Source organism: Camelus dromedarius, chromosome 12 (assembly GCF_036321535.1).
Source record: "Camelus dromedarius isolate mCamDro1 chromosome 12, mCamDro1.pat, whole genome shotgun sequence".
NCBI lineage: Eukaryota > Metazoa > Chordata > Mammalia > Artiodactyla > Camelidae > Camelus > Camelus dromedarius.
Genome location: NC_087447.1, coordinates 47,287,657 through 47,312,280, shown reverse-complemented (window position 1 = coordinate 47,312,280; position 24,624 = coordinate 47,287,657). Strand labels below are relative to the sequence as shown.

The window sequence follows — 24,624 nt, the reverse complement described above, 5'->3', positions numbered from 1 at the left end:
GGCAAAGTTCTCAAACAGACATAAAATGGAAATGGAAATAAATACCAGGAAATTAAATGCTAATACATGTGCCCATAGTATTGTCAGTCAAGGCAAACCCTTTGATAAAATAAATTATACTGTGATTTTTTGTTAAAAAGTGACTATAAGTCTTCTCCTTAATTTTACCACAGTGGGAAAAGAAAATGCAAATGTGGTACTTTAGTTCCTGCAAGACTTTGAATTTAATTTTTTAATTCCCCCACCCCAAAACTAAGTGAAGTGGAAATTTCAAGTTTCCTGATTGTTATTACTTACACTAATATTTAAGAGTATGTAAATGAGTAGTCAACTAATTTAATTCTTTTAAAGAACCAATGTTTTATAAATTGGTTCCTGTACTACTGGGCCTTATATAGTATTTATGTAATACTGCAAATTATATGCATCTACAGTTTTCACTTAAAATGCATAATATTTTGTTATCACATTTTTCTTACAAAATCTTCTAATCAATAATTATTGATTGTTAAATGTTAACTTAGTATATTTTCCAAAATCTGGAAATGATTCTGAATCATAGGTGATGAAATATTATGCTAATTAATAAATTACTATTATTTATCTGGAGATTTTTAAAGAAATTAAAATCCAGAGAGACAGAAAATAAAGTATGTGCTTTCCATATAATCCCATGCAGATTTCTAATCTGTGTATTATTTCTTACGTATAAACACATTTGGTGTTTGAAATATTCAAATCAAGAGGATAAATTATCTAAGTATTATAAACATTGCTTTATAATGTGATTGATACTATTAATTGTGATTTTAAAAACTAGATAGTGTCATTTAAGCATATTGTTTGGTATGATTATATGTGAGTATGTATTTAACCTGAGACATGGGCTCGCATTTGAAGGGGATTAAGATGTGCCCACCCCAAAATGTGCCACTTTAGCATAAGAACTATTTTGAGCTGAGGCATTTGAGTTCCTGGAATCCTTTATCTGCCTAAAAGCGGAGCTTCCCAAAAGAACTCAATTGTCATAAATGCCCTCCCCAGGAGCAACTGTACTCTTAGAGTCTAGAATTTGGCACCACATCCAATGAGATATTGTCAGAAGACTATCATGTCTCCATCTATTCTCCTAAGAGCCTAATTATCTTTCCAAAAAGTCAATTGTTTTCCCATAAGTGCCCTCTCTTCCGTTCCTCTTCACCTACTAAGTTAGGCATATAAGCCCCAAATTCTAACCACGCCTTTGAATTACTCATTACTCAGTACTCCTGCATTTATGCACATTACATGCAGAAATAAACTCTTTTTCTCTTATCTGTCTTCTGTCAGTTTAATTCACAGCCTCCGAGGACAGAACCGAAGAGAGTTTTTTTTCCCTCCCCTACACATTTAGGAGGCTTATTTGGGGTCCTAAAAGCAGAAGGGCAGGGCCTAGAGGTTGGAACAGGGAAGGAGCAAAGTCAACATAAGAATGCATAACAGAGTGGACCACTGCTGTGGGCAACTGGGGCTTGATCCTGTGGGGCCCTCTGAGGAGCTGTATGAAGTGGGTCTCAGAATTGTCTAGCTGTGAGAAAAAAGAGAGACATTTTAATTCTCTAGCTTGTGACCTCCATTGGTTAAGGGTTGCCCCGTGGAACTTTGACTTCCTCATACTTGTGGATTGCAGAGGTATGAATGCAAAGTGGGTTCTCCCAGGCATTTTGTGCCTCTGTGTTAGAGGCTAGAGGCTGGAAGAGAGAGGCAGAGCACGTCTGGGGAGAGGTGTGCAACAGAAGCCAGCATGGAACTGTTCACTGCAGATGTGACAGGAATTGTAGATGAGGCTGAGAGAATGTGAGGTAGTGCACATGCACACATACAGTATGCAGGGCATACATCATGCACACGTGTGCACATGCGTGCACATGCATACGTTAAAGTTAATGGTTGAAAATCCCTCAAGAATAGTGACTGGCTTGTCAGTGTGGGGGATAAAATTCGTATCTTATGGCAAAACAATAAAAATTTAAACAAAAAATTCTTCTCTGCCCTTTGGCCTCCTCTCCCCTGACTGTGCATTGTGTATCTGCATTATGCATCGACCAAACCTCCCCCGTCATCGTTGGCCGGAATGTCTGCTCAACCATAGAAAGCAACATTCTCCTAGCACCCACAAGGCAACTTCTTAAAAGATAACATTCCTTCTTGATCTTATAAGGGGTCACATGACCCATCAGGATGACACTTAGATCTGGATTATGTAAACTGTCAATAATTTGTAATTTGATGTATAGTCCACTGTCTCAAAAACTTTTAAAACTGTGCTTTGATTTCTTTTTCTTTTTCTTTTTTTAATAGAGGTACTGGGGATTAAATCCAGGACCTTATGCACACTAAGCATGTGCTCTACCACTGAGCTATACCCACCCTGCTGTGCCTTGATTTCTAACTGTCAGAACAGTTCTCAGAGCTTTCTGAGATGCTCTTCCCAGGTTATAATCCTCAAATTTGGCTAGAATAACATCTTCCACTTCTTTCTTAGATCGACTAATTAATTTAAAATTTTTTTAAAAAATTGTTTGTTTTTGTTTTGGGGGAAGATAATTAGATTAATTTAATTACTTATTTATTTTGATGAGGATTGAACCCAGGACCTCGTGCATACAAGCCTGCACTCTACTACTGAGCTATACCCTCCCCCTTTGACTGATTAATTTTTTGTTGACAAGAGAAAGGAAAATGGCCTTTGGTTGTGCAATCTACTCTAAACATGAGATAGTAAAATTTGCTCTATATTTTCTGCTTTGGTAGCAAAACTCGTTGCATTCCCTGAATCTGTAGTCTCACATCTCAGAAGTCTTTTCACCTTTGTATTGGTTCTCACTATGCTTTTGAATACTTCATAACCTTAGACAACTGTGGGGGGAAAAAACGCCACTATTTCCTCACTAGTGGAGGAACTAAGATTTCTTATGGTGTTTATGTTACCTTCTACTATGGCTATCATAAACTATTGTTACTCTGATTAATAACTGAACAGGCTGAAGCCATTTCCTCTTCTCAGGCAATTTGTTCTCATTTTTAATCAACAGACATCTTCCAGCATCTCTTTCAGATGTTGCCTCACTCTAAGATCAGCCACTACATTCATAACCTTTGGAGACTGACCATGGCATCTTTTCTCCTAGACAACTTTCAGTGCTCCCCAAATGGTTGGTTGGCAGCACCAAGGATTTTCTCTTTCATCTTGTACATGCCACCCTTGGTATGACTCCCATAAACACAAAGGGAATCCAGGAAATATCAGCATGTTGGAATGCACCAAGAATTTTCAGAACTTTTCAATAGTATCATAAAGAACTACACATTTTTCAAGACTACAATGTGGGAAAACCTGTCAAGATAGAGAGAGAAATGCAACTCCTCCTCCCCACCCCATCCCAACTTGGGAGGATAATTTTATGCATGAGTAGATTTTAGTTGAGTGTATGCACTTTTAAAGCGGGTCCAGGTGCAAGAATTGATACAGTGTCTGTTGGCAAAGAGTTCTAAATGTTTTCTAAAGGTTTATTCTTAAGCTCAGATTAATCTTGTCTATAAATAGTTTGTAAAGCCCTCTTGATTCATGCAGGCCATTTTGGTTCATGTTTATCTGGAATCAGGGAAGGTGGTGAAACTTCAAAATGAGATTCTAAAAAAGATTAAGATGTCCTTATGAGTGTGATATCTACCACAAAATAAAGATCAAGACTTTGCACCTGATCCATCTGCGGGAGGCCTGTGCAGTTTTTGGTAGCCACTCCCTGGCAGAGCATTTGTGAGCAAGATAATGTTATATTGATTATGTCAAAGCACTAATGGTGAGCATCCAAGGATTCTATTCCAGGTGCAACTACCAACTACCTACTGAGTAGGACCCTATTGTCATCGGTGACCATCTGATATCTGTAATACTGTTTGTAACTGCTTAACTGTATAACGGTTTAAAGGATTTTCTCATGCTCTTGCCGACTGGGGTAGGCTGGAGAGGAGGGAGGCTTGGGTGGTCTGCCCAACACACTCTTGGTGTTGTGTGCAAGGATCATGCTCAGTGTCCTGCTTTTGACCTCAGTGTCCTCCTCTTGACCCTAACACCTCAGAAGTGGTAGTTGGATGTTTTATGCATCTTGTTGTTCATAACTTGTCCCAACTGTGCATGTCTGCAGTTGTGTTTGACCCCTTGTGATTTCCTTGTATCCTGTTGTTCAAGCTGCAGGCCTCAGGAGGTCCCAGGCCTCAGCCTGCTTAAAAGGCTAAAAGCATTTATCATCCTGACTTTAAACTGCATATGTTCTTCTCTAGAGATCTTTTCCACAGAGCCTCTTCCTATGCATCCTTTGTTCTAGGTACAAGAATATTAAGAGAGTCCCAAAGCCAGAGGTGAACTTCATACCCAGCAGAGGGAAGGGGACCAGTGCATCTGCAAAAACAAGGACAACTTTGCAACAATTTGTTACCCTGTGTATGATCTTTATGGAAACTAGCTCCACCCCTTGAGCTCTTGAAGTTTTACTATAAAACTCCTTGTCTTCTCTTCCCAGCAGGCTCACAGTCTTAGAGGCATTAGCTCACTGTGACCTCCTTAGCCTGGCAAAGACATAAAGCTGCCTTTTCTACTTCATCCAAAACTCTGTCTAGGCCATGGAAGCTGTGTATCAGCAACAAACTTACTTCTATAGACAGAGGAATGGCAAAAGCTGTTTACTGAGATCATGTAATGTTTATCAAAGGAAGACATCATTGGAACTTCATTGGAAGGGATTGTACCAAGCTGTGCTAAGTACTAAACTGGGGAGCCAAATGGAGTGCCAGAGACTTTAGTCTTAGATCCTGTGTTCTCACTGTAAGAAAATGTACCCCATCCATCTAACAGCTTCTTGCTATGACTCCCTGTTTTTCTCTTAAACATAGGGACCAGTTGCTTCTCACTTGAGGTCCAGGTAGGATATGACAGCTTCCAGGAAACTCCTGGCAGTGTTATAGAGCAGCAGGCTGGTCCTCTACCGTAACCCTGACCTGAGATTAATTGGATTTCTATATGAAAAATGATTAAATTTGACTTCTTCTTCAGTCATACTCCAAAATCAATTCCAAGTGAATTGGTGATCTATACGTGACATAATAACAGGCCTTATAGAGGATGACATTGGAGAAATTCTTGATCTTGGGGTAGAGAACATTTTCTTAAACTTGGCATAGTAAACACCAACCATAAAAGAAAAGACTAAATAAATTGGGCTACATTAAAATAAATAACTTCTATTTCTTTTAAAAGAAATACCATTAAGAGAGTGAAAATGTAAGCCACAGAATGGGTAATGATATTTGTAACCCATATAGCCAACAAAGGGCTTGTTTAAAATACTATATAAAGAACTCCTGCATATCAATAAAAGAAATACAGAAAATCCAGTAGAATATTGGGCAGGAGACAAATGGCGCTTCACAAAAAAAGGATATTAAAAAGATCAGCAAGCATATGAAAAAATGATCAACTTCAGTGGACATCAGGGAAACGCAAATAAAGCCACAATGAGATACCCACCGAAATGGCTAAGTTAAAAAGATCAGCAATACCAAGTATTGATGATAAAATGGAGCAAGAGGAACTTTGTTCACTTCTGTGGGAATGTGGACTGATAGAACCATTTGGAAGATTGTTTGGCTGTACCTACTAAAGTTGAACACCAACGTATGGGATGTATGTTTATCGTGTGTCCAGCAATCACACCCTTAGGTATATACCCAACAGAATTTAGTGATGTATAAAACAGTGTGTACACATGTGTACAACATGTCCAGCAGTGTTCATAGTCGCATTATTCCAACTAGCTGAAATTTGAAAAAAACAAAATGGGTGGTACAATTGGCAAATAAATTGTCATATCTCCCTCCATACTATGGAACAGAATAGAGCAAAGAAACACAGCTATATGAAGAAACATGAAGGAGTCTCAAAAATGAAATTTTAAGTGAGTGAAAGCAGACATGAAAGAATAGATTCCATATGATTCCATTTATATAAAATGCTAAAACAGACAAAACAAATTTCCAGGTTGGTGGACATGTGGAGGTGCTGGGAGTGTAGCATGCTCAGAGAGGACGTGGAAGCTCCCGGTCTCCCGTACCATGCCCCGTGCATCTCTTCCATCTGGCTGTTCTTGAGTTGTATTCTTGTATAATAAACTGGTAATCTAGTAAGTAAAAAAATAAAATAGGCAAAACAAATCTGTGATGTTGGAAGTTACAGTAGTGATTACTATTGTGGGAAGTGGGTGCACAGGGGCTTCTGAATTGCTGGTAATGTTCTCTTTCTTGATCAGGGTGCTGGTTACACAGGTATGATCATTTAGTGAAAATTCATCAAGCTGTACCTTTATGACTTGTGCACTTCCTGTACGCGTACTATACTTTAATAAAACATTTAAAAATTAATGCAGTTCCCCTGCTCCACCCCCACCATTGCCCTGGATAACTCCAGATTTGCCTCTTTTTGGTTGGTTACCCCGAGGAAGCATCCTCTTCTACATCTTAGTTTCCCCATTTGTAGAATGAAGGTAATTAATTTTTTCATTAAAGGATTCCTAAACTCCAAATACATGCCAGGCATTATTCTAAGTGCTCGGGACACATCAGTGAAGTAAACATACAGAGAGCCCTGCCCTCTTGGAGCTTAAATTCCAGAGATGGGAAGAGACAGACAATAAACAAACAAAGAAATAAACAATACAGGATGCTTGCAGGTAGTAACTGCTATGGCAAAAAGAAAACTTAGAGAAGGACAAGAATGACCAGGAGTATGAAGCAGGTGGATTGCGATACGAAACAGAGTAAAAAATACATGTATATTATTTTAAATTGTGACAAGTGCTAAGGAGAAGCATAAAGCAGGAGGTGTGTGTGTGTGTGTGTGTGTGTGTGTGTGTGTGTGTGTGTGTCTAGGGAGGCAATTACAATTGCACATAAACATGGCATGCCTCACTGAAAACAGGGCATTTGAGTAAAGACCTGAAGTAAGCTGTGTCAGCCAGGCAGATATCTGGGGGAAGTGAACTCCAGGCAGCAAGAACTTAAATCAAAGGCCCTGAAGCAAAAATGTGCCTGCATGTCTCAGAAATTATAAGGAGGTCAGTATGGCTGGAGCAGAGTGAGCAATTTGGAGAGTCATAGAAGATGAGATCAGAATGTTTATGGGATGCCAAACTGGCTATGGCCATTTTGGGACAGTAGATAGTCTTTGGCTGTTAGCCATTTGAGTATTTGAGCAGAGAAGCGACATGTTTAGACTGAAGCTTACAGTCATTCTGGTGAGACTGGAAGCAGGGAGATTGGTTAGGAGGTTGTATCAGTCGGGGTTCTGTGAAGGAAACAGAAACCGCTCAGGCATTTTAAACAGAAAGGGATTCAATATAGGGAAATAAGAGCTTATAAAATTGTTGAAAGGGCTTGGAGGAGTAGCAGTCGGGGTCCTCACTGGCATGGACTTCAAAGTCTCACCACTGTGACTGAAACCCAGTTATCAGAAAGTTGATTCTACTACAATTATTGTTACACCCACAACTGGCTCTCACACCCATGAAGCTGATGGAGAGACCTTGCAAGGAACCAGGAGCCCAGAATCTGACAACTGAAATAGTCCTGTCTGTCTACCTTTGCTTGTCTGCAGTCACAGCAGCAGTAAGATGAGCTCCTCTTCCACCTTCTGCATTGTGTGTGTGTGATTACTGTTAGGAACTAATTGACAGACACTAACTGCAATAGGGTCTGGGAAATGTAGTTCTTAGCTCTCCAATCTCCCCAAGAGTGAGGAGAGCAATGAGGGAGGTTGAGAAAGACAATCTGATTGCTGTCCATAGCAGAGGTCACTGAAACAATCCAGGTGAGACATAGTGGGGGCTGAGACCAAAGTGGTAGCAATGCAGTGGTGAGAAATGATTGTTTTGGATTCAGTATATAATTGGAAGTTAGAAACAACAAGTTTTGCTTGTAGACCAGATGTGGGGTGTGAGGGAAAGGAAAGAGTCAAGGATAACCCCAACTTTCTCAGTCTAAGCATTTGGAGAATGAAGTTGCAGTGTCTTAAGGGGTGGGCATGTTTCAATTGGAGCCTAAAGGTGAAGGCAACCCTTAGACAGAGGTTGACAATCTGGGGTATCTTACTAACCATTGACCATGAGTTCCAGGGGGCATGGTGGAAGCATTTCAGAAGGTAAAGAAGTATGGGATCTGGGGCTAGAGATGGGAATGTGTGGAGCCTTATGTGGATGACCTTGATATCTGGGCTTCATAAAAAGGGGCCAAGGGCAAAATGAGATTGGTCCTTATGGTCCCCAGGCAGAAAGGGGTGGTGAGCCTGTGAATGTTGGGGTGAGGGAAGGGTGGGAGGTCTATCAATACAAACAGTTCTAGGGCTCCGCCTCGACTCTTGTTGATGGGGCCTTGTGAACCAGGATTCTATAACCACTGCTCTAGGTCATCCCAACAATAAGACCCTTGTGAATATAATGCTACCTTTTTCCTAGGTAAATAAGAAGTCCTGTCAGTGCCTCATTATCCTGGGAAGCAGTGGTAGCAGTAAGTACCTAAGGCATCTCTGAATTCTCCCACCTGGCTCTCCAGGTCAGCATTGGTAAATCTACAACCACCAGCAAGAGTCTGTCATGAACTGGGCCAAACTCCCACGAGCATCTTTGCTCAGGAATATCACAGTCTTACTTCATAATGCAGCCTCCAGCTGCTCCCCCACCAAACCTCGGCTGTTCTTCTTTGCCACCTCAATTTCCTTCTGTTTCTCCTTTGTGCTTTAAGATTCCAGCATATTCTCTCTGAAAACTTTCTGGCTTTTTAATCAGCTAAAATGTTCCCCCAGAAGATACATGTTTCAAAACCTTCCCAGAATCCTCCTGATGTTGGACAGTTGTAGTAGAAACTACCAGACTGGCTGAAGAGTCTGGGTACAGCCAGAGTGGACAAGACCCCTGATGCCCAGGAGAACAGGAGAAGCCTAAACAGAGACCCTTGTCTTCAGAGGTCAGGCTCTGCCATTTTTGGTTTGTGTTTGATTCCAGTCACGATTTATTGAACAAACTGAGGAAAAAGAGTCTTTCAGTTATAGAAGTATCTCTGAAGCCCAGTTTACTCATTCTCACCTAGCATGAGTGTTCTAAGGAGGCCCGAGCCTCAGTGTGCAGCTGACCTCTTCTACAAGCTAATGTCTGTTGGGTGGGCATGCGATGACTTGAAAGAAAAGGAACTTGCAGAAGTGTTGTGATTGTGGAAAGGGAAAAGCAGAGAAGGGAAAAGAGAGGTCTGCTAGAGCCCACAAGAACAAGGTCTGGTAAATGGAAAGTGAAAATGAAAGGGTCATGGATGTCTGGATGCAGAAGAGAAAAAAAGGAAAGAGGCATCACACACTTCTTGACCTTATGCATTCTTTTTTTTTTAATAGAGGTACTGGGGATTGAACCCAGGACCTTTATGCATGCTGAGCATGTGCTCTACCACTGAGCTATACCCTCCCCCCAAACTTATGCATTCTTGAATAGAATGAAAAACTATACAAAATATTTCACTGGTATGGAAATACTAGCTTATACACAGGATTGCTTATTAACTGTTATATACTTTATAACCTTAAAGGATACATCCAGACCCCTCTTCTCAGGATATTAAATAAACAATGTCCACTGAAAAGGAAAATAGAAGAACAAGAGATATTGAATTGTTATTGAACCAAACTTGGGTCTGTTGGCATGCTGTAAAGCCAATCTACTGACACCAAGCTGTGGTGAAGGAAAGTGCAGTGTTTATTGCAGGGCTCACAGCAAGGAGTCCAGGCAGCTAGTGCTTAAAAGACCCAAACTCCCCAGTGGCTTTCAGGGGAAGATTTTTAAGGACAGGGTGAGGGAGAGGGTTTGGGGTGTATAATCAGTTCATGGACATTCTTTTTAAAACAACTTTATTGTGGTATAATTTCTGTGCAGTAAACCACATATTTCAGATGTACAATTTGATGAATTTTGATACATGTATACACCTATGAAACCACTGCCACAATCAAGATAGCTAATATTTCCATCACTCCCCAAGAGTTACAAATTTCAAACTTCCAATTTATCCCTTCCCACCCCCTTAACTCCCTGGCAACCATAAGTCTGTGTTCTATGTCTGTGAGTCTGTCCCTGTCCTGCAAACAATTTCATTTGTGCATGAACATTCTTCTAATTGGTTGGTGGTGAGGTAATCAGGAGTCAACATCATCAGCCTTCTGGTTTCAACGGTCTTGGGTCTATGTGCTTGTGGGTAGCATACAGTTAACTTCTTCTACCTGGTAGGGGTTTCAATATCTGCAAAACAGCTCGAAGAGTTTGGCTCAGAAATTATTTATAGCCCCTGAGAAGAAACTAAATGTCCTTGACTTTGTTTAATGGCTAAACTATTATTATTTTGTCTTGCTTCACTGTTTTCTTTGTTTCTGCATTTTCTCACTTCTCTTATTAAATTTATTCTTTGGAACTTGAGAAAAGCCTAGGAGGCTAAAGCTTTACTGCTACAAACAAGAGGCAGATGGAGGACACTGGGATAGAAGCAGTAGGAGTCTGTCCTGGGAAGGCCTCATAGGGTCCTGCTCGATTACAGAATCTCATGCAGATTCATAGCTAGAATAAGATGTTGCTTAAATAGCAACAGCTTGATAAGGTCAGTGGCCAATCTTATAGGTAAAGTAATATCTCGTTTCAATTTGCATTTCAGTTGCAATTTGCATTAAAAGGAGCATTTAAAAATGTTTGTTTTTCTCACTGATCAATTGCCTGTTCATATGTTTTTCCAATTTTTCTATTGTTTGTCTTTTTTATTGATTTGTAGATATTCTTTACATGTTATAAATCCTGCAAAGATCCTTTCCTAGTCTGCTTCTGCATTTTAAGTTTGTTTGTGGTGTCTTTTGCCATTCAGAAGTTTAAATGTTTGACCCTGACTTCATTTACCTGCTGTGTTAGAGGAAAAATTTGATTGGCAGAAGCACTTCCTGAGGAGATAGTAAAACAGAATGCTTTATTTCATCACAAGTGGCTCTTTCTTGCTGAAGTTGATAAACAATCATGAATTTTTAATGACTCCTGTATGCAAGATTCTAACTGAAGACTCTGTCCTTACCAAAGAACAATAGGATTTATTGTAGCCAATTGTGTGGGGATCTCTGGACTCAATCCATCCTATCTAGAGTGCTAGTTTTCACTGCATAATTAGCCTAAGCCCTCCTAACACTTAACCTCCTCCCCCATCCCCTACCATCTTTCCCTAGTATGTTCCCTTCCCTTGTTTCTTACTTGTGTTTTATTCTTTGACCATCAATTATACAACCTCTCAGTGCCTCAATTGGAAAATTGAAAAATAATAGAACTTACCTCATAAGGTTATTATGAAGACTAAATGAGTAAACAAACATGTAAAGTGCTTAGAACAATGAATGCCTAGTATACAGCAGGCACCCAGTAAATTTTAGCTATATTGTTTTACTGTGTTAAATTGATTTTCTCTTTACAGTTTGTGCTTTTGGGTCTTAGTTAATACTTACCCAGTCAATAGGACTTACCACAAATTTTTCTCCTTTCTTCTTGTAGGAACATTGTAAGACCCTTTTGAAGTTTGATGTGGCCGTGCCACTTCATTTGATCAACAAAATGGGAGTGGAAGTGATGAGATCAGGGATACAGTCAGCCATGCACTGCCTTCCCGTTCCCCAACTTGGTAATAACGAAAGTGTGTTCTGTGACGGAGCCTCCAGCATCCTGCTTTCCTGTGTGACTATGAACAGAGCCCTGTTGTGGCCTGAATTAAGCAGGAATAAGAAGTAAACCTCTTCTTTGTCTGTTTATAAGAAATATCTTCCTTCTCTGAGGTTAAAAAAATTATACATTTTTGATAATAGTTTTAGAGGTTTATTTTTCAAATATAGGTCTTTAATTTCTTTGTGATTACTTTTATAGACGGTGCAATTCCTTTTTCTTTTTGTTTTTTCATATGGAGAGCCAGTCATCCCAACACTATTCATTGACTCATCTTGTAATAGGGAAGAACAAATCTGACTCCATGTTGGATCTGTTTCTTTTACTTTAACCTTCTATTCTGTTGCTTTTGCTACAAGTTAAGAATGTTGCCTATAGCCTGAAATACACAGGATAGCCTATTCTCAAAGCTCTGACCTTTAAAGATATAACGCTTTTCCATTCATATAGAGATAAAAAGTTGCACAACAGAGACTAATATTTGTCTTGTTGGAAGTTTATAAGAACATTGTGACCTGACCTACCTGGACAACTGCAAGAACAGATTCCTGTACCAAGAAGTTTGCAACAACCAACCACACCCTCTCCCCTTTTAGTATAAAAGAAGCTTGAATTCTAACTCAGGTAAGATGATTTTTTGGGACGCTAGTCTACCATCTTCTCAGTCTCCTGGCTTTCTGAATAAAGTCGCTGTTCCTTGCCCCAACACCTCGTCTCTTGGTTTATTGGCCTGTTGTGTGGCAAGCAGTACAAGGTTGAATTCAGTAACAACCTTTTCCACCTGACTTGTGAGGCACCCCCTGCCATATCTGGAGTGCCTGTGCTTGCATAGATCTTTGTCTTAACTCTTTATTCTCTCCAATGTTCTTTTTGTCTATTATTATACCATTTTATTTTATGGTGTCACTTACCATTTCTTTGTAATCTGTCTCAATAGCTTTGTAATTTGGTAGGCCAAGAGCAGGGCACTCTTCAAGCATGGAGAGTGGGGAATGATAAGTGAGTTGAGTTCTGTGCCTCTTAGCCAAACCCACCCTTGGTGAGTAGACCACCAGGCTCTGGGTCTGGACATCCTGGCTGTTTGCACATCAGAACGTACCTATCTGTTTCCTCAAGAATAATTTAAGTGAGAAGCAAGGAACATATTTAGGAGCTATTATTAAATGTAATTGACAGGGCTTGGTGAGTGCTTGGATTTCTGGAGGGTGGTGTAGGAAGAGGGATTTATCTCAGACAGCACTTGTATTGCTAGCTCAATCAGGGCTGCAGGGATATCTGTGATAAGTATGAGACATGAACCTTCTCAACTGTGAAAATGCCAGCATCAAATCTAATGCTTTAAGAGAATTTCTTGAGCAAATAATACAACTGTAGAAATATATAGGTAACAGAAAAGCAAGATGTGATTATAAATGGTTTATTTCTTTAGATTATAACATTCATCACCATGAAATTGCATTTTTAAGACTGTCACTGCTGATAGTGCATAAAAACATTGCTTGTTAATCATAGCAAAATGTCCAGAGACTAGGGATTTCGGTAGTAAATTTGAAGACAGAGTATACACTTTTGTAGTCAGATACCTCAGATACCTCAGATGTCTTAGGGGACATGAACACTAATATGGGCCACAAAAATGATCTTGTGCCCCACCCTTCCTAATACAGTTATCCTTCAGTATTTGTGGGGAATTGTTTCCAGGAACCCCCTGCAGATACCAAAATCTAAGGATGCTCAAGTCCCTTATATAAAATGGCATAGTATTTGCATATAACCTCTACACATCCTCCCGTATGCATTAAATCATCTCTAGATTCCTTACAACGCCTAATACAACATAAATGCTATGTAAATAGTTCTACATATGATGTAAATAGTATGTAAATTGTTGCCAGGTGCATGGTAGGTTCAAATTTTGCTTTTTGGAACCTTCTGAAATTTTTTTCCCCAGTATTTTCAATCCATGGTTGGCAAGGAGCAGGACCTCCCTGCCTCTTTGCCTCCCTCCCACATCCGTCCTCACACACCCTACACAGAGGCACCACACAGGGGAGGGTTACAGCTCAGCAGGGAGGAGCAACAGGACAAGGAGGCCAGGAAGCAGCAGAAGGGTTTTCTCTCATTCCTGCAGATGGGAAGAAGAGGAGGAAGGATTTCTCTTCGGGGGTGCTCAAGATGTGGGCCTGTCAAACTTTTTGAGCTTCACACTATGATCAAAAAACTAGGAGGGTAGGGCTTTTGGGGCTCCCTTGGCCAGCAATTAGACTCCCCTTGACTTTCAGGAATTCCTGAAGTACTCAGGAACACCAGGCAGAGCGGACTGTGAGGACACATCCTTCTGGTTCTCTGAATTTAAGGTGACCTCAGATCGACTGAGTTCTAGGCCAGAGGGGTCCCTCAGCCTCTCTCACAGACCTGTGCTCCAAGATACAGTACCTGGGTAAGAGAGACTTTCCCTACCTGGGGCCTGTAGCTCCCTGGCCATTGTGGAAGCCCCTCCATGCTTGTCTTTGTCTACCCAGAAAGATGTTTCTGGGTCTGGACCTTGCAGAAATTCATCTTTTGCACCAACACATACGCTCTTTTCTCTACTAACCATTGTTAACTGGAGTCTGACACTTGGTGGGATCTGGCTTCCTTTCCTGGGGTTCTGAGCCTCCTTGAATCTGAATGAACATCAACCCAAATCCAGCTTTCCTCTGCTGGATTGTTTACCTGGGTATCATGTTTTCATTCGACTTGATCCAAATTAAAACTTCCTCCATGTAAAAGCTTGGAGTCCCCTGGTAATCACTTTCTGTGGTTCTGTCTCTACCCTAAACATTCCTCTTGTTTCCAGGACCCTTTTAGAGCATAAAGACTAAGTTGGTTGAAACTTGTTGGATGCTTAGTCCCTATGCAACTCAGTTCCACTTCTGGCTGGATCCTGGCATCTCAACAAAACTTAACTTACTTCAACAACATGTACTGAGGCTCTGATTCAAGCCAAGAATTAGTGACAGGCTATGGTTGCAAATGGAACAGGGAGAGAAAGTCTCTGGCATTAAAAAGATCACCAGACTATTAAAAAATGGTTATCACAGAGATGGTGAGTGTTGGCTGAGATGCATACAAGGTTCTGTATGGGAAAAAGGATAGTACTTGTTAAGCCATGTCTAAGTGCCAGGCAATAAACTATGAACTTCTCTCTTTTAATTCTCACAGAAATATTCCTGAGTATTTATTTTTTGTGTCCTCATTTTGCAAATGAAGCAATCTGAGACACAGATTGCTAAGGTAACTTGCCCAAAGTCACAGAGCCAGTGGTGGTTGAGCCTGGATTACCGTTGAAGTCATCTGACCCCAGACCTGTGGCACGGATCATAAATTTTGCCTGAAAGTATCAAGGAAGGCTCAACGTTGGAAGTGATATTTGAGTGAGATCTAAAAATACAGTTACTAAATTGATAGTGTCTTAAATTGGATGAAATATGACATGAAATCAAAAAGACTTCAGTCCAGAAGGAACAATGCACAGAAACCTGAGAGCCAGGGCACCTTGGGAAAGGCTGAATAAAGTGGAGCTGCTCCTGATGCATTTCTCACCCATCCTGGGGCTGGAGAGGTAACAACCTTTCTCTATGCTCAGGAATATTTCTCTATGCTCTCCATTGCTATTTCCAGCCTTTACTGATATACCTTCACTGAGGTGTGTGTCCTCTGGTTTTCCCATTTCTAACCTCCATCAGGCCAGTCATCATCCCTGTGTATGTGGTCTCCTACATGGCCCACTCATGCAAAAGCTTTCAGATCTTTGATCTCCTCAGCTCCAACACTGTTCACCTATTTTCCTTCATTCTAGACAGCCACTTTGATAGAAATGTCTTCTAACATACTCAGAACCTGCAAACTATGTACACTGGAAATCTCAAGGTCCACCATCCTCTTTTCTGACCACACTCCTCAGTCCGTCCAGCTTTCATTCTTTCTCCTGAAACACCTAGAAATGCCAGTTCCCTGACCTCCCTTGATCACCACAGCCACTGCCTCAGTTCAAGCACCTGGATATTTGCCTGGATTACTGCAGGGGCCACACCATTCTGCCTAGAGCCAGGTTTCCCGACTCCCCTGACCCACTTCATTGCCACACATTCTGGTGCTCTACATGACTTATGTTCCCTGGTTTCCAGCAGATGTTTTTGACCTTTGAGTACAGCAGGGAGACTGGGAGCTTAGCTGGACTAGGAATTGCCATGGGTCTCTAGGCCTGAGCTCTGATTTCTATTCTGAAACACTAGCTTTCTGCTCAGGATCAAAGTGCTCCCCAGTTGACTGGAAGCCTCCCTGTTGTCTGCCGTAGGTAGCTTCTGGTAAGACAGCACTCCCCTCCTGGTGGCTCCACTACTTCCATCCCAAACACAGACCTTGACTCACCTGAACTTCTCCTGACTTTGTAGAGGTAGTCAACCCTCCTATTACTTTTCCACCCACTATAGAAGCAGTTGAAATTGCTCTTATCTTTTTTGGGATTCTCAGGTGTAATGTCAAAGTATTTTTCCTTTTCGGTGATACTGACTTTCTGATATACTTCATACCCTGGAATCAGTACTTCCAATTCGTGTGGATAGTAAGAATATTCTTTAATAGAAACACCCAAGCAAGTGGTGATTTTAAATACGTTCCACTGCTATTTTTTCAAAATAAAAGGACTCCTACCTCTTCTTTTAGACAAAGTGGATATGATAAATCCCCCCAAAAGTACATTTCCACTCCTGTTATAATGCTACATGGGGATAGAGCGTCTGTATACTGTATAACAATCTCCCTGATTAAGAAGTTAAAGAGCTCTTGTCAAATAATAATGGAAGGCTTTGAATTGAAAATTGTCTGAATTATTGCAAAATTCTCTTATGGCTCTATTAAAGTCTACAGTGCCCCCAGAAGAAGCCACTAGAGCTGTTCCATGAAAATCACTGAGTTTCCTTGAAACATTATTTGTGTTCTTTATGTAGTTCCATTTGTCTGATGTCCATTGTCATTCGATTGAAAATTCTTTATTTGCCTCCAGTTGTTCCTTTAACAGCTGGGGTGCCTTTTCCTCCATTTCTTCAGTACAGTGGACATGCTCATCGTCAGATGCATTGTCAGCCATGTTAGGTCAACCTGGTCAGACACCTATAAGGAAGGAGAAATGTCCCTTGAAAGGGAGCAGAATATGCTACCCAAATGTGCTACTTTGGCATGTGGATTATTTTGAGGTGAAAGCAATCAAGAATCGGCAGAGTCAAGAAAGGCTTTTATCTCTCCCTTAACTGCCTAAAAGAATTTAGATAGGGGGCCTATACCAGAGAAGGAACTATTACCAGAAATAACATTTTTTATCTGAAAGACTACATCTACATTACAGGGCAAACATTTGATTACCAAGCATCTGCTCTTCTTATCTTCTTGTGAATTACCCTCCTCCCCTTTGAAGCCCTAGGTCCTCATCCCATTTCTTAGCTCAGGATGGCATATAAGCCTCAATTGCCTGTCTTGCCTTTGAGTCTCATGTCTTTGTGGATTCCTGTATGTACATAATCAAATTTGCTTTTCTCCCATTAATCTGTCTTACGTCAATTTAATTATTAGACCAGCCAAAGAATAGATGGGAAGAAGGGGAAAGTTTTCTGCCCCTACACTCTCATTGTATTGACTGAAGAATGGGCATCTACTTGGTACTCCATGGAACCCAGTTTGTGTGCTTCTTGCTCAGCATGTGATGTACATGTCATGTGACGTGGTCATATCTCATGAATGACCCATGCACATGTGCATGATGGCTGCAGATGAATTACAATCTGAAATAATTAAGCTTTGTAGCTTTTCTTTAGCTTCTTGATTTTGTCTTTAACATTCTTGACATTCACAATTTCTAACAGGCCCTATTTACAGAGCCCACCCCGGGAGGCTTCTTGCCTGTATATGCTGTGAGAGGAGAGTAGGTATCAGCAGGGATGGGGATTCATGGGCAGGAAATGTTACCTGTACTTTTAGACACCAAGTTAGAATCAAAAAGTGAACCACTCCAAGAACAGATGCCATCCTCAAGGTCAGCTGGGACTGCAAAGGAGCATCAGACTGTGAAAGTGAAGTGTGAAAGTGTAGCTTCAGCGTCAGCGCCTCTCTTCAGTGCTAAGAAATCCTAACTTCAGGTCTATCATGTAATATTCCAGACTCCTCCATCCTAAACAACTAACCTCGATGCCCTGGAAACCACTGTCTGAATCTTGTACACAGGGATGGGGGAACCTGGCTTTGGTCCTGCCTGAGAGAGGGCCCCTGAAGAAAAACAAGAGACCCTCCCAAATAGCTTTTTGTCATGCAGACCACCAGTTAGAGAAAATGGTAAGATCCTACAGGCCCTTTATAGCCTCATTATGTTTTTCTCCTTAGACGAATACTGTGGCTCCTTTCCAAAGTATGTTATCAGTTGTCTTTCAGCATAGTTCTTGAAATCTGCTAGCCAAGGGCTCCAATTATTTTAGGGGTCCCAAATATTTCTCAGAGTTATGAGCTTTCACCATGACCAGCTTGCCCCATTACTTGTTTTAACTACAGCAAAGGCATGATTGTCCATGCCTCTTCTGGTTGTATAAACAGCACGTTTAATAAGACTGGTCAAGCAGTTAAAGTGAGTTAGTCATCGGTCCTTTCTGCATGCAGCTGAAGGGGAGCAGAATATGCCACCCCAAAATATGCCACTTAGGCATACTGATTACTTTGAATTAAAGTTATTTAAGAAATAGCCAGTGAGGAAGGACACTCTGACCTCCTTTGTCCCCCTGAAAGCATGTAAAAGTTACCTTCCCTCTACCAGGAGGAAGACATTCTTATCACCAAAGATAGGGAATTTATGGCAAGAAGGCCATATAAACAAATCTTGTTACTCCTTTACTAATTTACTAACCCAAGCCCAAACTTCTTTGTCTTATCAATTCTTTACAAATTTACTTTTTTTTTTTTTTTTGTCTAAAAGGGTTAAAGCTGCCTGCTTTGATCACTTCTTTGAATCTCATATATCTATGGGCTCCCATACATGCAAAATTAATTTCTTTTTCTCTTGTTAATCTATGTCAACTTAATTATTAGGCCAGCCAAAGAACTTGGAAGAGGGAAAAGTTTTCCTCCCTTACCCAGCTCTTAGTAAATGATAGGATCCTAATTGTGAGGATGTTTTGTTTCTTCCCATAGAATGTGACCTGGCTTTGGCAGACTATGGAGCAACCCAGAACTTGAGAAAGACAGGGATAGAAGGTGATGTCAGTGTAGTGGTCCCACTTCCTCTCCACTGGGTAGGACTGCCAGGAGCTCTGTCTCTGAGCTGGTTTTGATTCCAAAGCCTTTGTTGTTTCAATTAGGGAACCAAAATTGAGCCTTTCCATTTGCTCCCTATAGAAAAATCCCATGATCCCTTTCAAAGGTGCATTTTTAGTTTTCTTGACGAACAGTTCTCAGCATTTGCTAATATAGAGCTTTGATTTTATGTCAATACCACAGAAAGTGTTTCAGTGTAATCTCTTGCTCAGACCCAACTGCCTATGATGAACTATACCTAAATAAAACCCATTGTTACTTTTTTTTTTCGTTTTTAAAATTTATTGTTATTATTATTTTTAATGGAGGTACTGGGGATTGAACCCAAGACCTGTGCATGCTAAGCATGTGCTGTACCACTGAGCTATAACCCCCCATTGTTCCTTTTTTAAGGACACAAACCACATACCTAGCAAGGTGAGTCAAGGATCTGAGGGGTGTGAGCCATCCAGCTTCTTCTTGGCAAGCCCATACCTTGTTCCTTTCTGCATGTCCCTCTTAGCAGATAACAAAATTTTAACTCTCACCTTTTATCTGTGATCTTATTTTCCACAACAACCTAGTATATTCTTGGCCAGATCTGGAAGAACACAGAGCCTATGATTCATGCAGGGGGTCTAGCAGTGTAAGGGCCAAGCACACACACCAACCCCTTTGCTGCCTGAATTGCAGTTCCTCCCACTGCGTCAGACTACTTCTTCACCATCATCTTGGAGAGCTTGTCATTTCTTGTAGGGATTGTAAACTGAGTCTCCTCATATTTTAGATCTTTCCTATATAACCTCATAAAAACATTGGGAGGAGTCTGCTAACAAAAGAAGAGCAAATAGCATTTTGCTTGCCTTCCAATTCTGCAGAGATTAATCTACTGCAGTCACTGACCGACAGTGCAATCTGTGCTTCAGACAGAAGAGATTAAGACAGGAACAGGATGACGCACTCTGTGCCGCAAAGGAAGTGAAAGATGACAACAGGATGCTCTTTGCTTTGGACAAGCAGGCCTCTTAGATAGTTAGATGTATCTCAGGACGAATTTTAATGAACCCAGCTTCTTGCATCTTCCCATAGAAAAAGCACTATAATCACTAACTTGAAATATCTGTTCTTTGTGACTAGTAGTAATCTTTTACTAAGTTGTATACTTGACTGCATGTATTACCCAGCCAAAAAATCATATATAATCTAGCCTCCCCCCATGTCTTCGGAGCATTTTCTCAGTGTTACTGAGAGGCTGTCTCTTGGGCTATAGTTCTCAGTAAGACCCTGAATAAAACTTAATTCACAACTCTTACATTGTACATGTTTCTTTCAGTTGACAAGTCTTAACTCTGCTCAATGAATATAAGGCAATTGATGTCCTTGGTCTGTAAAATTTGTTTAAGATCATGGAATTGGTATAAACTATGAAACTGGTGATCCAAAATTAGAATTTGCCCAGTGGTTTCCTTTTTTTTTTTTTTTTTTTAAAGCTTGCTTGCTTGATTGATTTTAAATGGAGGTACTGGGGATTGAGCCTAGGACCTCATGCAAGCTAAGCATATGGTGTACCACTGAGCTATACCCCCACCCATGGTTTCCTTCTTAGTTCATGCTAATGAGGTGACTTAGGCTGAGGTCCCTCCGGATGTGACTGGCCACCAGAAAAACTGATTAGTGGGTTGGAACTTTCAGCCCCATTCCTTGACCTCCGGAAAGGATGGAGGGTAGGGAGCAGGCTAGAGATTGGGTAATAAAAGCTCTAAACAAAGAGATTTGGAGAGCTTCCAGGCTGGTGGCTGCATCTATGTCCTGGGAAGATGGTGCACCCCAACTCCACAGGACACAAGTTGCTGGACTTGGGACCTTCTGGACCTCAACACCCTATGTATCTTTTCATCTGGCTGTTCATTTAAAATATCCTTTAAGGGGAGGGTAATAGCTCAGTGTTACAGTGCGTGCTTAGCATGCATGAGGTCCTGGGTTCAATCCCCAGCACTGCCATTAAAAAAAAATTTTTTTTGTGAATGAAAAGTATTGCCAGCCATGTTGGTAAAGGATGCTGCGGCCATCAAGTCCTCAGCTACTACTGCCATCCTCAACAGTGGGCAGAGGGAACTCAGGATGCTGACAAGCAGGCAGCCCGGCCTCTGCTGCCACCCCCAACGGTGCAGCCTTGGGGAACTCAGGATGTGGAAGAACAGGATACTGGCTCTAGATAGCTAAGGTGCAGATCAAAGGAATGATTTCAGTGAACTCAGAACTTTGCGCTTTTCCATCATAGAAAGCACTAAATTCCTGAAATTGAGATATCTGGTGTTCTTTAATTAACAGTAATCTTTCGATGTTCCGACCACCTGGTCTTTGTTGCAAAACTCCTATATAACCTGGCTTCTCCCTTGCCTGGGCAGAACAGTCTCTTAGAGCAATCTGAGAGGCTACCTTCTGGGCTCGAGTCCTCAGAAAGTCTGCTGAATAAAACATAACTCTCAACTTTAGGTTGTGCAAATTATTTCAGTCCACACTTTAAAATAAACTGGTAAACATAAATAAAGTGCTTTCCTGAATTCTGTGAGCTGTTTTAGCAAGTTATTGAAACTAAAGAGGGGGTCATCGGAACCCTGTGATTTGTATAGTCTGTCGGTCAGAAGTATGGCTGGCCTGGGACTTTCCGCTGGCTGAAACTGAAGTGGGAGCAGCCTTGTGGGACTGAACCTTTTAACTTGTGGGCTCTGATGCTACCTCCAGGTAGATAGTGTCAGAATCGAATTGCTGGACACCCCATAGGTGTTGGAGGTTTTGAGTGTCACAGAATTCTTGGGACTATGATTCCTGAAAAATCAGAAAATCTGGAATACCTCATCTTAACATTTTAGCAAATGGAGTCATGATGTATGAGGGAAAATAAAGACTTATGTAGAGAAGGAAAATTAATTTTCCCTCTCTCCTTTTAGATTTTGTGGCTGAGTAACTCCCCTATAATGAAAGACAGATTAACAAGAGAAAAACAAATAAAAGATTAATAACACGTATACCTCCTGTATACGTGAGAGATACCCAGAAAAAACTACCTCCCCAAAATGTTTCAAACCACGACCTTGAATATCATCTTTAGCTAAAGACAAAAGAAAAATGTTGGGAGAAGGGGGTGTCAGTTTCAAGAAGTCACCAGGAAAAGCACAGTAAACAAGTGTTAGGTTATTATGCAGATTTAAGTGGGTGCCTTCTCCATTGATACAAATTTCTTAGGATTTAGAGTCATCCTTGTCTTCCTGGTACAGAGAAGGAGACACTTGCAAGTGGAGATTTCCTTTATAAACGTAATTGTCCCTGACAAAAGGACAACATCTACTCTGTTTTCAGAGTTTCTTCTGTGCCTGCTGTTTCTTAAAAATAATCAGCTCAAAATAATCCTTATGCCAAAGAGGGATATTTTGGGAAGGCACATTCTGTTATCCTTCATTTACAAAAGAAAGACCGAATCCTTGACTGCTACCCCCATAACTACCTAAGAAAGGTCAAAAAACCATATTAAGGACCTCAATAAAAAGAACTTGAATTGGAGCCTTTTAAGATACCCTTTGTTCATTTCCCACTGCCCCTTCCAAATAACGTACAGCCCCTAAGACTGTACCTCAGTCTTTCTACCCTGACAGTATCCAAGCATCTCCTCGCCAGTTGAGTTCCTCCTCTTCCACTGCCCTTGAAATGACCTTAAAGCACCCTTGTTCCATGTCTCAATTTCACAACTAGGCATGCTGAGAACTCCTCCATTAGACTGTCTCTGTGTAAGACACTCTCAAGACATCACCAGAGTCCCTGAGCATATAGAGGCATAATCTAAAACATAAGAGATTTAGAATATTTATCAGTGTTGTCATCTTTTGACCTGATCAGCTTGTACCTAAAGAAAGCCTACTATCTTTTGCTCCCTTTTGAAGATATAAACCATATATCAACCTAGGAAAGTAATATCAATGGAGTCTATACCTTGGTGAAGCCCATGCCTTGTACAGGTTAGCTCAGAATAGTAAAGAATTATTAAAAGTCATAATAAAATAACTGTCATAATTTTTTGTTTAAGCAAATTAGTTTCAGAGTAGTTGTGTGTGTGTGTGTGTACAACTACACAAAATACATCAACATGGCATTAAGGATGGGCTGTACAAAAGGAATAAAATGTGTTTTGTATGTAGTAAAGAATGTTCAGAGATAATAGAATTTTTTGCCTCTTAAAAGTGAGGCACTTTATATGATACAAATGAACTTATTTACAACAGAAACAGACTCATAGAAAACAAACTTATGGTTACCAAAGGGGAAAGGGCAGGGGAGAGATAAATAAGGAGTTTGGGATTAGCAGATATAAACTACTACAAATAAAATAGATAAACAGTAAGTTCCTACTGTAAAGCACAGGGAACTATATTCAATATCTTGTAATAACCTTTAATGGAAAAGAATCTGAAAAAGAATGTATATAATAGAATCACTCTGCTGTACACCCAAAACTAACACAACATTGTAAATGAACTATACTTCAATTTAATAAATAAATAAATAAATAAATAAGGCATTTTTAAACTAAAACTTATCAAAAAGGAGACATTCTTCTCTGAAAACAAGCCTAGAATGTAAAAGGTCAAAGGAAGGAGAAATTGTTTAAAGATTCCTAGTCTGTTTTTATATATAAGGGGTATTTTATATACATATTTGGAGTTTATCATGGGTCAGACACTATTATAAATACTTCACAAACATTAAATCACACAATCCTCATAACAATCTTATGGGATAGGCATTATTATTATCTCCATTTTAGACATAAAGAAACTGAGGCCCAGAGTTTAAGCAACTTCTCTAAAGTCAAACAGCTGGTAAATGGTAGCTTTGGGATTTGAACCCATGCACTCTGGCACCTCAGTCACATACTCATTGCTTATAATATGCCATCCCTCCTAGAAAAATACTTAAGTGTAAGCTACTCTGTTCAGCTTAATTTGACAAATGGACATTATCTTCCTTTCAAAAAGAAATAATGAGCCAGAAAAAGAAAGAAAAATACCATATGCTATTGCTTATATGTAGAATCTTAAAAAAAAAAAAAAAGACACAAATGAACTTATCTACAAAACAGAAACAGATTCGCAGACATGGAGAACAAACTTACGGTTACCAGAGGGTAAAGGGGATGGGAAGGGATAAACTGGGAGTTCAAAATTTGTACCACTTGGGGAATGATGGAAATGTTAGCTCTCTTAATTTTGGTAGTGGTTTCATTGGTAAATACATCTATCAAAATTCATCAAATTGTACATCTGAAATATTTGTAGTTTACTGTACAGGAATCATACTACAATAAAGGTTTTAAAAAAAGAAATAGAAGTGTTGTGCTTTATACAAATGTAAAGTTACTTAATGTCAAATGGTGTTCAGGAATTTCAGTGTTTTGAAAACAATTGTCTGTTTAGATAAGCATTTTCCAAAGAAACATGTGTTTGAG

General features: G+C 40.2%; 1 long non-coding RNA gene across 1 annotated transcript in view; it reads left to right on the top strand.

Moving 5' to 3' along the window:
* The window catches only part of LOC116155387 (uncharacterized), a 36,873-nt gene extending 24,366 nt beyond the window's left edge, over positions 1–12,507 (top strand). Inside the window, exons 2-3 of the long non-coding RNA XR_004139297.2 lie at positions 8,544–8,595; positions 11,646–12,507. This is a non-coding gene — a long non-coding RNA (uncharacterized LOC116155387). The remainder of the gene's footprint in view (positions 1–8,543; positions 8,596–11,645) is intronic.
* The last annotated feature ends 12,117 nt before the right edge of the window (positions 12,508–24,624 follow it).